At 44.0% G+C, this 10,205-nt stretch overlaps 1 pseudogene; it reads right to left on the bottom strand.

Annotated features, from left to right (window-relative positions):
* Positions 1–3,022: 3,022 nt before the first annotated feature.
* On the bottom strand, positions 3,023–4,625 carry LOC119299629 (annotated as a pseudogene).
* Positions 4,626–10,205: the final 5,580 nt, after the last annotated feature.

Below are 10,205 nucleotides of genomic sequence, written 5' to 3'. Positions count from 1 at the left end.
CAGGAGGCGCGCACAGCGACGGCAGGCTGGGGCGAGCGGCGTCAGGTGCTGCAGCGGGCTGGCGCGGCGAGCAGCGCGAGCTGGCTGCTGCAGGGTGCGGGCGTGCGGTGGCGAGCGGGCGAGGAGCTGAAGGGCATGCGGATAATTTTGGTTCGGTCGCTGCGCTGGGCTTCTCCCACAACGAACGGACATTCATGTCTGTTTTGCTACCTATTGCCACCCCAAACGGACGAAATACGGATAAAACAAACATCCGTTTAGGGTCGTGCGGTGGAGTTGGCCTAACCGCGCAGGCAAAAAAAGCATGCTGGTCCGCTCCTACTAGCAACAGTACCCCCGAAGACCATTCAAACAAAAGAACGGCCTGACGACCGACCTCGCAGACAGCAGCAGGATCGTGCTTGGGTCCAGCATGCATGACTTAGCAATGGGCAACGCTTGTCATGGCCTGATCATCGAGCCTATCTTGTCTAATCAAGTGTCAACATCGAACAACGCATATACGTAACTCCGACTAGACAGCTATCATAGACAATCAGATTACCGCCGTCCTTGAAGCAGTACAAGTCCATCGACGGCGAAAAGCCGCGGACGCCTCAATTATTGCGGCGATGAGCCATGTGACGCGGTTAATTCTGCTCCTCTTGCAACACTTTCCATGTGAGGCGGAGCCGCGGCGATGAGCCATGTAACACTTTCGAACGAGCAGCAGCAACGGATTCTCAGTGGCAAAATGGAAAGGCCAAAGGCAGGATAATGAAGAAAGAAAGAACAATCGGCATCGGCCTCTAGTCTATGCAGGTGTCGGCTAGCGAACAATAAGGGCCTCTTTGATTCACAGGATTTTCAAAATGAAAGAATAGGAAAAATGCAGGAATATGGTGACATGTCCCATAGTATCCTACAGGATTTGAAAGAATGTTTGATAGCATTAAAAAAACAAAGGAATTCTACAAAGAGGTTTGAGTGGATGGAAATTTTCCTCCAAAATGTAGTACAAATGGATCATATGAAAAATTCCTAAGAATGCCAATCCTATGAATCAAACGAGCATCACAAGAAAAATTCCTAAGAGTTTAAATCCTCCAAAAATCCTATGTAATTCTTTTGAATCAAAGGAGCCCTAATTGGGGGAAATATATCTTGCAAGTACAGTACTACCACTAACTCGTACGGTTTTGGAGGCATGTTTCGTGAACTAATTAACAATCATACAACTCCCGATAGATAGATACAGACAGACAAGCACATCAACCATTAACCATCAATCATTAATCATACTTCGGCAGTAATCGGACTGTTACATCAACCATTAACCATATTCCAACCTCATTCCTAGCATCAAAGGGGGCACTCACTGAGAGCGGCGTTGCAGAGGCCGAGCGTCAGGTAGCTCGGTATCCCCTTCGTGGGAATGGACTTCGTGATTCCATCCTGTCAGACATTTCCAAGGTATATTAGCCAATATACTTCTGCGTGAATAGTACAAACGTATGGGAGTTGCACAGGTTAAATAGATGGTGCATGTCCGCGTTTTCAAAATGGCACAAGATAAGCCTGCCCCGTGTGCAGAGTTGCAGTGCAATAATTGTTCAACTGGCCCAACGAAAAAGTAGCTTAAAAAGTATCATTTTTATATGCGGCAATTTTCTGTACATGTACAGTCAACGCATCTCTTTTTATATATATAAACTAATACTCAAATTAGTGTGTAATTAGCTACTGATTTATAGCAAACAATTAACTGCCTCTTTTTTTAAGGAGCTTTCTTAAGATGGGCCCCTCTTACCCCTTAAGAGGCAAGAGAAATATTTGATTTGAACCCTCCATTCATCAAGGAAATGTTTGACCAACACAAAAAATTATAGTATGGCAATTAATTTTTTAAAAAGAATTTCTTAAGTATTTCCCACATCTCCTTTTAATATAATAAAAGTTTAGATGCGAGCCTCGTACATATATGTTGTATCTACCATAAGAAGACAAATAATTCTCGTGTTGTAAAATATGATACATATCCATGTAATCATAAAAAATAATACACACAGTACAAAAAACATTATTATAATTCGTCTAGATTCCATCCTAATAATCTTCAGTATGTGTATTCGTATCATTCTGAGGGAGCTGGTAAAGAAAATAGATGTACACATGTAATGCTAGGAACCTGTATGATTGTTTCTTGTGTGAGAAATAAACAAAGCATTCTCCGTTATACAATTTCTTATCTAACAAAAAAATGTGCAAGAACACTAGTACACATGGTTGCTTTGTTTACAGGAAAATTAGGATGGTATTTTTACTGCTTTTTGCTATGATTTTGTCAACTAGTATCCATTTTTGGTGTTTTCCAAAAACAAATCTATGCATTTCCTATTGTTTAGGTCCCAACCGACAAAATAAAACATCCATAGACATATATGATAGAACATGACAAACGTTTACTTCCTTTGTTATACATGATGATAAGGTACGTCCAGCAAAACAATAAAAGGAAAGGAATAAATTATAATAATTTATTTCCATAATTATACTGCAACAATGTCCATACTACGCCATGATTAATGATCTATTACTTCATGTTACCTGCTAAGAGGTACTCCCTCAAATTTTTTTACTGTGCATATTAGATTTTACTGTAATCAAACTTTATAAAGTTTGATCAAGTTTGTAGAAAACATATGAACATTCACAAGGACAAATCTATATGATGTGAAAATATATTCAATTATGAATCCATTGTATTGATTCGGTGATGTATATGTTAATACTTTTTCCACAAACTTGTTGAAAATTTATAAAGTTTGACTTAAATATGGAGAGAGTGCTAGTTATATCAGCCATTAGATAATTAAAATTTAACTGTCTATATTGCTTTGGACCATCTTGAAATTTCTCTAGAAAATGTTGTGCGGCACTTCGGGTGCTAATAACACATATTCATTGCCGATGGTTCTACATGTAACCTCCTCCATGATTGTTAGTGGAACCTGCAAACCCATCAAATCACTAGTACCCCAGACGTCCCACACACAGTTGCCCATGTTGGAGGTATAGATGCTGCTCCACCCATGTACCGTGTTGTCCATCCACTTGGGGCCTGCTGAGGAATACGGTGAAATACGGCAGCGTGTTCGGTGGTGGCTAATCAAATACCGAGGGCGTGATACCGAGCTGCCTGCAGACCGGCCTCCGCAACGTTTTATCGGCACTCACTCTCCTTCTACTGCTACTGCTACTACTAGCCGATGACGCCGACGGCAACAGCCAAAACTTTCAACGGGTGAATCGATTCAGGTGGAGCCGTCGTCGTGCTTCGTGGGACGACCGCCGTCGCGCTCTAGACGGAGCGCCGAGCCGGGGTCCAGTGCGGCAGCGCGGGGCTGAAGTGGCTGGACACCACGCGCGAGTCCAGCAGCTCGATGATCGGCGGGAACGTCACGCACCGGGGCGCCTTGTACTGGTTGATGCTGGCGCCCCGGGAGACGGCGTAGTCCATGAGCTCCTCGAACGTGCTGGCCCGGACGACCCGGATCTCGAGCGGCCCGATGGAGCCGTCCACCACCCTGCTCTGCCTGTACACCGTGTTCAGCGCCTCCTCCATCTCCAGGCAGCAGGCGTCCAGCGTGGCCTTGTCCACCGCCGTCGCGCCGGCGCCCGTGCTCAGCAGCTCCCAGTAGACCACGTAGTGGCCGGGGATGCTCTTGGTGCACGCCTGGCTGGTGTACTCCGCGTCTCCGCCACGGACGCGCCGTGCGGGCGGAGCAGCGCCGACGCGCGCTCCACGGCGCGCTGCAGCTCCGCCTCGTCGGTCTTGCCGGACTCGATGGAGAGCAGCACGTTCTTGCGGCGGACGAACTGGAACTGCGGCGCTGCGTTGTGGAACCCCGTCACGCGGAGGACGTCGCCGACGCGGTACCGGTTCAGCCCGGCGTAGGTGGTGATCACCAGCTCGTACTACCGCCCGGCCTCCACGCAGGCAAGGTCCACCAGGTTGCCCGCGTCCACGCACGACGCCGCGCCGGTCGCCTCGTCCACGGGGAGGAACTCGAAGTACCCCATGTTGGGCATGATGGTGTAGGACACCTCCGAAGGGTCGCAGAGCGGGCGGAGGTTGAGCCCGAAGTAGCACTCCGACGACGCGTACATCGTGCACGCCAGGGGCAGGTCGCCGCTGTAGTACTTGAGGGTCCCGATGTACTGCGCCATGGCGCCGGTGACGATGACGTCGAGATACTTCGTGTTGGGCCAAATGCGCCTGACGATGCCGGCCCAGTCGTCGTTGCAGCACTCGTCCCGGACGAACTGGGCGAGCTCGGGGTCCGGCCGGAGGATGCCCGCGACCGCCTCGCGCACGCACGCGTCGGTGACGCGTGGGCTGAGCGCGCCGGCCTCGATGTCGGCGGCGAGCTCCTTCCAGTTGAGCTAGAGGAAACGGATCGCGCGCAGGAGGCCGGAGGCCAACACGGCGTCGACGCGGAGCACCTCGTGGCGAACTTTGGCATGTCCTATGGGTAGATTCGAACCAAAGGTAGGGCCTCTTTGCAAAATGCCGAGCGCTGACCGGGCGGGGACCCAGGCGTCCACTTGTCGCTCTGTGATTGGTCAGGACCAAATTTGCACATTTGATGCAAGTTCAAGGACCCGGTAGGGTCAAAATGCAAGTTCTAAGACTAAACCATCACATTCGGCACAAGTTGTAGGACTCCTGGTGCTTTAAACTCCTTATAAAAAGTATAGTTGGTGATGATGGTGTGTCTGCCATCCTGCAATATAGGTCGTCCGATCTATCTAATGGATAGGAAGGAAACTATGACAATTTACCCGTACTCCTCTCCACATTTGCAGATAAGGCCTTCCTTCGTTCATCATTTTCTCCCATAAAATCTTGATGTTCCGTGCAACGCACGGACATCTTGCTAGTCTTCTTCTAAAACACAATACATATGCAAATGCTCATGCGTATGCTCATATACACCTACCCCTACGAGCATCTTACCCCATATGAACGCACACACATTCTATCCCTATGAACATCTTCAACAGACTGAGCCGGCACATTATTTTGAGATTGATGAAGTCGTCACAGACGTCTTCATAATCGACGGAACGTCTCCTACCCCTGAACGCACATTGATGGAAGGCTTGAAATAAATTTAAAAAAAATGCGAGCATCCATATCAAGTCTAGGACATAAACTTTGGTGTAATTTGTCCTCTAGCCATCCAATCATAAATTGGTTCGCACTGGAACATAACTTTGATGGGTTGGGATATTACTGTCCTTCTAACCATCCAACCAGAAATTGGTTCGCACTTGAACGTACAAGTTGGGACGGTCTCTTTTATCGGTTTGTGTTCCTATAAGTTGAAAATATAATCTAAAAAATTGACAAGAGATCTCAAAATAACAACCAAAACAGTCTTGACGCCTTGCTATTAAGGAGAACAACCCCTTTCTAATTATCCAACCACGGGTTTGGACTCTCATGAGTTAGGGGCTGGGCGTTCGGTTCCACCGAACCGTTCAGGTCGGTCTTTCGGTCTATTTAAGATTTCGGTTTTGTTAAAATGTTGATCGATCGATCTATAGAAAATTAGCTAACCTAAGATTCTGTGTACCAAAATTTCGGTTCGGTCGTCGGTTCTAGCGAACAGCACCGAGATAAACTCCGGAATCGCTACCTAGCAATCACTACTTTATTCTGAATATACAGTGCTTGTAGGCTACTATAGCTACCTACTAAAGGCTAGTGTCATTTGTTACTCCGTCTAAGGCTGGTCATAGTGGGGAGTAACTTAGACTAGTGTCATATGCATGACACTAGTCTAAGTTACTACCTTCATAATGCAAAATAATATGATAGTAGTGTCATAGATGGCTTTATTTATTAGCTTGTAGACTCATCTTGTCTTGAGAAGCGCTATGTTACCACCTCACATTAAATACTTGCCACATAAGTAAAAAAAATTGGAGTGCGCTATATTACTAGCTAAGTTACTCCCACTATGACTAGCCTAACTTTATTACTCTGTGCAATTAGCAATGGCGGCTCACTAGATAAAGTACTCCATGTAGTAACAAGAAATTTAAGCGGATGTACTAGTACTCCCTCCGGCTATTTTTACTTCACGTATTAGATTTGTGTCAAGTCAAATTTTATAAAGTTTGACCAAATTTATATAAAAGAATATCAATGTCCACAATACCAAATATATATACTATGAAACTATATTTCTTAATAAATCTAACAATACTGATTTGGCATTGTGAATATTGATACTTTTTTCTATAAGTTAGGTCAAAGTAGAGATACTTTAACTTTGGACAAAAATTATATGCAGACTAAAAAGGACCGGAGGGAGTACTAGAACTTCTCCACATTATTTCTCTTTTTATATAGCGGCGGCAGCTTACTGGTTAAGGTTCGCCTCTTCCCGATGCGGCTGTGGGGCTCGTGCACTTGGCAGATAGTGGGTACTGAAAATAGAGTCCATGTTCACATATAAGGCTGGTCATAGTGGGGAGTAACATATACTAGTATCATGCATATGATACTAGTGTATGATACTACCTCCATAATGCATAGTAACATAAGAGGTAATAACACCAGTGGTGCCTAAACTTGTCATCGATGTTCACTTTGGTGCCTAAACTTGAAAAATACACCGAACCGGTTCTATAACTTAGTGGTATGGTTCAAATACGGTTCAAATACATATGTATTGTTGACTAGACATGCTAGCTAGCACGGGGCAGAGCTGAGATTTGAACCGGCGACCTGTGCGCTGCGAAGGACCTGCGCAAACCACATGACCAGGGAAAGTAAGTTGACTATAATGCATTGCTAACCTTTATCTAGCGAACTAGACTGCAATCAGTGCGATCAATTTTCCACATGCTAGTTATTTTCCGTTTTTTAGAAAAATATTCAAACTATAGTCACAATGTTAAATAAATAGTTAATGACCCCTCAATTTTTTTAAATATTCAGAAAATTAAAATAATACAAAATCATTAATAAAATGGTTTCATAATATTTGTAAGGTTTCACACATTTAATAAAATAATTTTGCAAATTTTTAAAGTTATACATTTTTGAAATGTTAATCAATTTTCAAAATATTCATGTTTTAAAAACATATCATGTGGTCCTTTTTTAAAATATTAGTTATTTTTCCTTTTTTACTTGACGCTTTGACGTGTGGATTTCTTTTTCGCTTTTATTAGTTCTAAAACTTATGCAAATTATTGTAAAGGTAATTAAAGTAAATCTAGAATCTTCTTGTCTCATAACTAATATGCGTAAAAAAATTCAAACACGTAATGTAATTAAAAAATATTTACATATTATTATAAAGTCAGTTATTTAAAATATTTTTTAACTAGACAAATGTATGTATAGTTTAAAAATTGCTAATTTAAATATAAGAATGTATAAAATCCTGGAGGAACACTAGGCCATTGTTTATTTTTTGACACATATTTTAATATTTATTTTTATTCAAAAATATATCTTTTGACAAACACATATACTTTTTTGAAACAAGTGAACACTTTTTACAACTATAAATACATTTCCTAAAAGCATGGACACTTCATATACTACCTGAATATTTTGCTATTTCTAAAATAAAAAAAACTAACATGTGGAAAATGGGTGCACTAATTGCGGCACATTTAACTCCACAGCTGTATGGGATATATAAATTGTTGCAGTGCGTAAAAGACAACAAAATTACATGGGCTAATTGGTTGGTGCATGTCCTTTGCGGCTCATAGGTCACCGGTTCAAATCTTAGCTTTACTATTTTTCAGTTTATTTCAACTGCGCACGACAGGTGGGACCCGATGGTCATTGAGACAAACACTCTTCGTGGCAGTATGTCCCTGCATTGCAAGTGGGCCCTGCACCACACTCACATGTCTAGTCAGCAATACATACATTTTTAGACATGATTCGAACCGTATTTGAACCATACTGCCAAGTTATAGAACCAGTTCGGTGTATTTTTCAAGTTTAGCCACCAAAGTGAACATCGATGGCAAGTTTAGGCACCACTAGTGTTATTACCTCGTAACATAAACCAGTACTCCCTCCTTCCATCTATATAGGGCCTAATGCGTTTTTCAAGACCACCTTTGACTATTGATAAAATTAATACTACATGGCATGCATAATGTGAAAATTATATCATTGAAAGCTCCTTTCACATACAAATTTGATGATGTGCTTTGTATAAGTTGCATGTCATATATTATTGCTCTAACATTTGGTCAAAGTTAGCCTCGAAAAACGCATTAGGCCCTATATAGATGGAAGGAGGGAGTATCATAGATGATCACATTTATTGCCATGCATGACACAAAGTAGCATAGCATTTAACATGATATGGTATCTATCTATGTTACTCTAACCCTCTCTCTCTTCTTTAATTATGTGCCACATAAGCATGTTTGCTAGTCCCAAGTGCATGTTACCGGTTATGTTACCCCCACTGTGGCCAGCCTAAAGCACTTGAGTAGCTAGCAACTGGCGCACAGGTCCTGACCTTTTACTCGGTTTTCTGTCTGCTCGGGTACCTGAGGGATAAACCCGAATTCATCGAACTTAGATGATGTTTGGTTCTCTAGTCCTAAGACTTTTTCTAGTTCCTAGGACTTTTTGAAAAAGACTCACAAGAAGGTGCTTCTAAGGACTTTTAGCAAAAGGTCTTAAAAAAGTCCCACCCTGTTTGGTTTGTTAAGGACTTTTTCTAGTCCTAACACAAAAAAATCTCTGGAACCAAACACCCCCTTAGTTTGGTTTTCAACATATGCAAACCGAACGTAGCACCGAAGTACTCGGTTTCGGTCTCGGTTAGTCCGGTTCATTAGTAATTTGGGCCTCCATAATACATTTAGGGCCTGGTAGTTCATGGTTGGACTTGGGAGTGTGTTTGCAAGCACAGAGCTGGTGGGTGGAATACAATCTATTTTTATTTGCAAGAAGAGCTAAGATTATGCTTGGTTAAACATTGTTTTGCCCCAAAGAGCTAGTAGGAATACCCTTTTGTGGAGATTGATCTGCTGCCCCGGATGGCGGGAAGCCGGAGGAGATGGAAGCAATGGAGATCCCTGCAGCAGCTCCGGTGGAGGGCAGAAAATGAGGAGAGGAAGAAGACGAGTTGGTTCGATGGTTGGTGTGGTATGGTTAACCCTGTGCAAAACTGAACCGAAAACCAAAAATCGAACCGAAAAAACCAAACCGAACTGAAATTACGGTTTTTTCAGGTTCTGGTTATGGTTTCAGTTTGCAAAATAGCAAACCATATTTAATATGGTTTTTTCGGTTTAAAACCGAAATAATTCGGTTAAACCGAAGAAAACCGAAAAAGCCTACAGAGCGGTGACACACCACGTTCCCAGTTCCCCCCGACACCCCCTCAATCAGCCTCAGGCCCAGCCCAACTGGCCTTTCATTCCCGATTCCCGTTCAACCCTAGACCAGTCCAGCAGTCCCTCACGCACGCGGTCAGGCACAGAGCAGAGCATGGCGGCGGCGCCCTAGCTCGTAGCTCGTCCCGACTGCAGGTTCTTCTGGGCTTCTGGCGCGCGCATCCATCGGGCCCCGCTCCTCCCTGCCGCAGGTGAAGCTTCGTCCTACCGGCACCGCCGCACGGGGGAAGCTCCGCGCTGCAGCCGCCGTGGGAGCCCGAGGAGGACAAGATCCGCCACATCGGAGAAGCTCCGCGCCACAACCGCTGCAGCGGTGAAGCTCTCCGTCACATCCGCCGTTGGAGCCCGAGGAAGACGCGAGCCGCCGCGACCGGATGGTAAGCATCTCCCAGATCTCATGCGTGGTTTGTTACTGAATATGGATGGATGTTTTTCCCTTGTTCAGTAGACTGTATACAGCAGCAGAACACTTAATAACATGCATCTCATCTCCCGGATCAGAATATGGATGCGTGTTTTTTTACTAAACATGGATGTGTGGTGTTAGTTCCTATTTAGTTACTGAACATGGATGGATGCATGGTTTCACTAGTTTGTTACTGAACATGGGTGTTTCCTATTTAGTTTTCCAGCAACTCTTTTAGTATTAGTTCTGCTGATGGTCACTGATACTGAATGAAAATTACCTGACTTATTTTTTCAGGTGTCCGAGAGTGTTAGAGTTAACCTTGGTGCTGGTTCTGCTGCTGATCAACCTCTCTCAATAG

Source organism: Triticum dicoccoides, chromosome 5A (genome assembly GCF_002162155.2).
Source record: "Triticum dicoccoides isolate Atlit2015 ecotype Zavitan chromosome 5A, WEW_v2.0, whole genome shotgun sequence".
In the NCBI taxonomy this organism is placed as follows: Eukaryota; Viridiplantae; Streptophyta; class Magnoliopsida; order Poales; family Poaceae; genus Triticum; species Triticum dicoccoides.
This window is presented reverse-complemented; position numbering and strand designations above follow the sequence as displayed.